The 6,088-nt window shown below is 38.7% G+C and overlaps 2 non-coding genes across 2 annotated transcripts; both read right to left on the reverse strand.

Annotated features, from left to right (window-relative positions):
- Window positions 1-510: 510 nt before the first annotated feature.
- On the reverse strand, window positions 511-626 carry LOC112080584 (U5 spliceosomal RNA). The gene has a single exon (XR_002896201.1). It is a non-coding gene; the product is annotated as a U5 spliceosomal RNA (small nuclear RNA).
- A 2,963-nt stretch (window positions 627-3,589) lies between these two features.
- On the reverse strand, window positions 3,590-3,705 carry LOC112080585 (U5 spliceosomal RNA). Its single transcript, XR_002896202.1, has one exon. It is a non-coding gene; the product is annotated as a U5 spliceosomal RNA (small nuclear RNA).
- Window positions 3,706-6,088: the final 2,383 nt, after the last annotated feature.

The following is a 6,088-nucleotide window of genomic DNA, read 5'->3' on the forward strand; positions in this document are numbered from 1 at the left end:
TGTTATTTATTTTTCTTTGATATGGTGCAATATTCTATTATGCTGTTCAGGTTGTAATCCTTTTTGAATGGTTAGATTTATATGCACTTTGTTTATATACATTAAAAAGTTATACTTTATATGCAAATGTTTATAGTATTATTTTTCATAACAAACCAATGCATTTTTAAATACATTGTGGTTAAGGTAGAGTATGATTTGATTTCATAATTTAATTAGAATTGTTTTAACACCAATCATAGTCAAACTATCGCAAACTGTTTGACTTGAAAAAATACAAAACATATATTTTTTAAAGAGCCGTTCGGGAGCCAAAATTTTTGGTGAGCTGAGCCGAACGAACCGTTTCTCTGAAAAGATCCGGAATGCCCATCACTACTTGGGACCCAAATTGAGCCAGGTCGTCTGGCGAGTTAATTATGAAAATCTGGATAAATCATCCAGACATTTTGGAAACGACAACACCTAGAATAAATATAACGTCAATAGTTTTCATTCACAATGAAAGGAAGCCCCGCCGTAAAGCAGGGCATCAAAAAATTAGTTGATACTCATAATGTTCCTCCCCACGGAAATCTTTAGTAAAAGGCGAAAGATTTATGCGATATGAAGAGAAACCAGAGTGTACTAACTTTAAAAAAGTAAAAATGGATAGGGATTCACGGACATGACATTCCCTATTGTGATAATATTAAAATCGGCACCCCGAACCAAATCTTGTGCCCTGTTCAACGTGTCCAGCCATAACCATGCATTGCAGAGTATTAGGATAGTAGAAATATATTCCTGTTTTAAAATATGATAGTAAAGAAATAACATTACTTCACGTGAGGTGCATGATGGGTAACTTCATACGCACGCGCAGAATAATTTGCACTAGCGAATCTTGTTGGCAGGTGGCACTCTTGTGCTGATTTCGCCATGCATTACATTAGTTCCTGTCAGAGGTTCTGGTTAAACCATGTATAATCATTAAAAACCAGCTTCAGTTCGAAAGAGAACAATGGCAATGTAAAAAGTAGAAGAAATAAACAACAACAGTTTCTTCTCATCTCATACAAAGAATAATTATTCCCATGAGAATAAAAATGAAAGATGCTACAATGAGCAAGGGTACAACAGTATTCAATAACAAAACTTCAAATACAGGCTTAAGGTCAAGAAAGTCAACGTATTGGAGTGGCCATCACAAAGCCCTGACCTCAATCCCATAGAAAATGTGTGGGCAGAACTGAAAAAGCGTGTGCGAGCAAAGAGGCCTACAAACCCGATCAGTTACACCAGCTCTGTCAGGAGGAAGGGGCCAAAATTCACCCAACTTATTGTGGGAAGCTTGTGGAAGGCTACACCAAACGTTTGACCCAAGTTAAACAATTTAAAGGCAATGCTACCAAATACGAATTGAGTGTATATAAACTTCTGACCCACTGGGAATGTGATGAAAGAAATAAAAACTGAAATAAATCATTCTCTCTACTATTATTCTGACATTTCATATTCTTAAAATAAAGTGGTGATCCTAACTGACCTAAGACAAGGAATTTCTACTAGGATTAAATGTCAGGAATTGTGAAAAACTGAGTTTAAATGTATTTGGCTAAAGTGTCTGTAAACTTCCAAATTCAACTGTATGAGGAGATATGTCACTACTCGAGGCTTGATAACAAAAGGACCAGAGGGTTCAGAAATGCAACGGACCACCTGGCAGCCTTCAGGTATGTGTGACCTTTTCCTAGCGAACTGTAGTGGAAGGTTCATCCCTAGCGACTGCGTCACAGTGGATGAGCAGGTTGTGCCGTTCCGGGGCAGAAGCAGGTTCACACAGTACATGCCCAGCAAGCCTGCCAAATATGGCATAAAGGTCTTCTGGCTATGTGATGCAAGAGTCCCCTATGCTATTGATGGCATAGTCTACACAGGCAGACAGCCAGGAGAGGAGGCTCAGAAGAACCTTGGAGAGAGTGTTGTCTGAAAGTTGTGCAGTAAAATTAGACAAATAGGTGAAGTATGCTCTCTAAGTATTATTGCAATACTTCTCTCAGAGTTTAAAAAAATATTTTCTAGTGTGTATTTTAAAATTAAATTACATTATTGTAAGACGTTGTATTATTACAAAAAAATTATAGAATAAAAATTCCAAATGTATAATTTGGTAAATAAAGTAAATTGATAATTTGTTTGTTTTGAATCACAGGTTGCAACATCACAATGGACAACTTCTTTACTAGTGTCTTTTTGACAGAGTACCTCTTGGAAAATAACTTGACAATTGTGGGGACTCTTCGCCCAAACAAGCCGGACATACCACCAATTATGATGCCATCCAAGTTCAGAAATATGCATAGCTCCGAGTTTGGTTTTAATGTCAATTTGACCATGGTGAGTTATGTGCACGAAGCAGCGAAAGGCTGTTGTCCTCCTGAGCACCCTGCATGACGACAAAGTGGCGGATGAGGCCAGTGCGAACAAGAAGCCAGAGATGATCCAATACTATAACTGCACAAAAGGAGTAGTGGACATTATGGATCAGATGGTGCGTAATTACACATGCAAACGCCAGACAAGGAGGTAGCCAATGGTGCTGTGGTACAAGCTGCTGGATGTTGCCAACCCCAACTTCATGGGAGGTGTGAACAGCTGGAGCTGGTCAAAGAGCTTGTGATCCCACACATGCAGAGGCGCATGGAAGGCTGTTGCAACCTACCAAAGGTTATCACTGAGGCAATGGAAAGATGTGGAGTGATGAAAGAGAGCCATGCCCCCACCACTCAGAGCAGCCAGTGCCAGAAGAGGTGCCAGTTCTTCCCAAGCGTTCACAATTGTTGTTCACAATAAGTTCACAATTGTTGTTCACAATAAGTTCACAATTGTTGTCGTTTATATTGATGATGAACTTTGGATTTGTAAATAAATGTTTTGAAATATTATAAAACATGTTTATGGTGGATTTATTTTGTTATTCACACAAAAAGGTTGAATGTGAAACTTTGATTGTAAGAAAAATATGCAAATATTTTCAAAAGCCCTTGTGAATTTTCATAATATGTCATCATTGAAATGTGTATCAACCTTTTGAAGAGCTACTAAAAACATTTCAAACAATAAAAGGATTACTGAAAGGTCCAAATCATCACTAAAAAATGATTATGTTCCACAAAATTGATAATATTTTAGACCCATATAAATTAAACACAGATATTACATTATCGTGTCATTTTGGCCTGGCATATGCATTCTTGGGGCGTCATGTTTACTATGCATCCTAGGGTAAAACATGTTCTTTATGCCCCATGGCAAAATGTGTAGAATTGCAGGAAATGAACTTTAAAACGTACATTTTTCTTGCCATGAAGAGGGGGGCCACTAAAAAATATACTGTTTAGGGCCACCAAAAACGCAAGAGCTGGTCCTGAATATCAACTGGTTTTGCATTGAAACCCAAATTGGGCCAGGTTGTCTCAGTCGAGAGTTAAGAACAACTGAATTAGATGAAAATCATCCAGACATTTAGGAAACAAAACAACACCACCTCGAATACATACATCTGTAAATACACAACACGTCATGATTTTCATTCACAATGAAAGGAAGCCCCGCCGTAAGGCAGGGCATCAAAAAATTAGTTGATACTCATAATGTTCCTCCCCACGGAAATCTTTAGTAAAAGGCGAAAGATTTATGCGATCTGAAGAGAAACCAGAGTGTACTAACTTCAAGAGAGTAAAATTGGTAAGGGATTCAAGGACATGACATTCCCTATAACGGTAAAACTAATCTCGGCACCCAGAAGCAAATCTTGTGCCCTGTTCAACGTGTCCAGCCATAAGAATGCATTGCAGAATATTAAGATAGTATAAATATATTCCTGTTTGAAAATATTACAGTTCAAATCGAACATTATTTCACGTAAGGTGCATGATGGTTAATTTCCTACGCATGCGCAGTTGGATTTGCACTAGCGAATCTTGTTGGTAGGTGGCACTCTTGTGCTGATTTCGCCTTGCATTACGTTATAGCGTATCAGAGGTTCTGGAATCAACCATGAATAATAATTTTAAAAAACAGCTTCAGTTCCAAAGAGAAAAATGGCAATGTAAAAAGTTAAAGAAATAAACAACAACAGGTTCTTCTGCAAAGAATAATAATCCCCATGAGAACCTGGAAAGTTTCGAATAATACATTTTGTTTCAAATATGTTTTATTAGAGCAGAGGTATAAATGTATACAAATGTACATTTTGGTGTATGCGCTATTTACAAAAATTACAACAGACAAGATTTTGACACATTTAAACAAAATGTATACATCAAAAACAGTTTTAAAAGTAAAAGAGAATGAACATTTAAAAATAAAACAGATTTGAGACAAGGCAACAAAAATAAATAAAAATATCCTGGTTACCCCCATCCACAGTTATCCCTGATAGCCCCCCATCCAAACCCCGCTTCTTCCCATCCAAGAACTGAATTATGCTGACGCCTTAACCCCCCTTCTATCCCACTCCCGACTCCCGCATTCCCTTACCACACTGGGTTCCACTCCTATCAGCTTAAAACAAGTAGAAGCAGCTCCAGTGGGAACACTGGGCAACTGAAGAGTGGAAAAACATTGCGTGGAAAAACATTGCCTGGTTCGACGAATCCTGGTTCCTGTTGTGTCATGCTGATGGCAGAGTCAGGATTTGACGTAAGCAGCATGAGTCCATGGCCCTATCCTGGCTGGTGTCAACAGTACAGGCTGGTGGCAGGGGTGTAATGGTGTGGGAATGTTTTCCTGGCAAACGTTAGGTCCCTTGATACGAATCGAGCAACGCTTCCATAACCCGGAGAATTCCGGCTGTTCTGGAGGCAAAGAGGGGTACTAGATGGGTATACCTAATAAACTGGCAACTAAGTGTACAATAAGTAAGTCTAATCTAAAGATGACGTGTAGAAATGTGATAACAACTGAAAATAATTATAGCAGTAATTAATGCTGCAGTTGGTAATATGTGCAACATAATCCCCAAAACTAATTTACAGCGTTTTGGCTCTATATGGTCAAATGCACCATCTTAAAACCCCTTTCCACCAGGTTTCGGTTGGTGATGGTTGTTTACAGATTAGATCAGCCATTCTCAACTAGTGGGTCGCAACCCAAATTTTGGTCACATGAGGTTGTGAATGGGTTGCAACTATCTGAGTAAATTAAAAAAATAAATTTGTATTATATAATTGCTACATTTACTACCAATAAAGCACCCTCCAAAAAAAAATGCAGGTTACATTTTGGCAACAAAAAAATAACAATGTTCTTTGCAATGTTCTCCAGAATGTCTGGATGATGGTCATCTATTCCAGTCAGAGCCGGCTCCAGTCTTAAGCGACATAAGTGATTGCTTCCGACCAAAAAGGAACTCAGTCGTGGTCTCAATTTACTGTTGAGAGTTGAAATAGTAGAATACACAAGATGCAAGTTCGACATTTGGTTGTGCATCAGCAGTTTTTCTCTTGTTTGGTCAGTCACTGATAGTCACTCAATTAGCCATGTCAGCTAATCATTTTTAGATTGGTAAATTAGTCTAGCCATTTATCTAAACTTGTAGTAATCATGGTCAAATATCTACAGGGCACGCAGGGCACGTGCCCAGTGGCCTTAACCTCGAGGGGGCCCACAATGATTTTGTTAAGGGTCAGACACACTGAGAAATCTGTCTGCTGATAGGTACTTAGCACCTATACCCAGTGTTGGCAGTTAATTTTCATTGTTATATTAGAACAGATTTACCTCCGATTTGCTTCTTTTAAATACTCCAGGCCACAAGGTGGCAGTAGCTTGTTTGGCTTGTGCCTGCTGTAGCTAATGTACGCTAATTAGCAAGATGCGCTAATGTTGTTCCTAGCTAGCTAGAATTTGTAGTAAACTTTTGTTAATACTAAAGCCAGATGACCACAACTAAATAACTAGCATATCTACCCAGCTAGCACAGTGGATCTGGGCTGAGAGTTGGGGTACTCGGCTGAGAGTCAGACTCGGCCAACGTCATGTGGCTGTATGATTTACAACTGTCCCATTGACGGAACGCTGATCCTTAAGAAGTTTTAACGTG

Source organism: Salvelinus sp. IW2-2015, unplaced genomic scaffold (assembly GCF_002910315.2).
Source record: "Salvelinus sp. IW2-2015 unplaced genomic scaffold, ASM291031v2 Un_scaffold16384, whole genome shotgun sequence".
NCBI lineage: Eukaryota > Metazoa > Chordata > Actinopteri > Salmoniformes > Salmonidae > Salvelinus > Salvelinus sp. IW2-2015.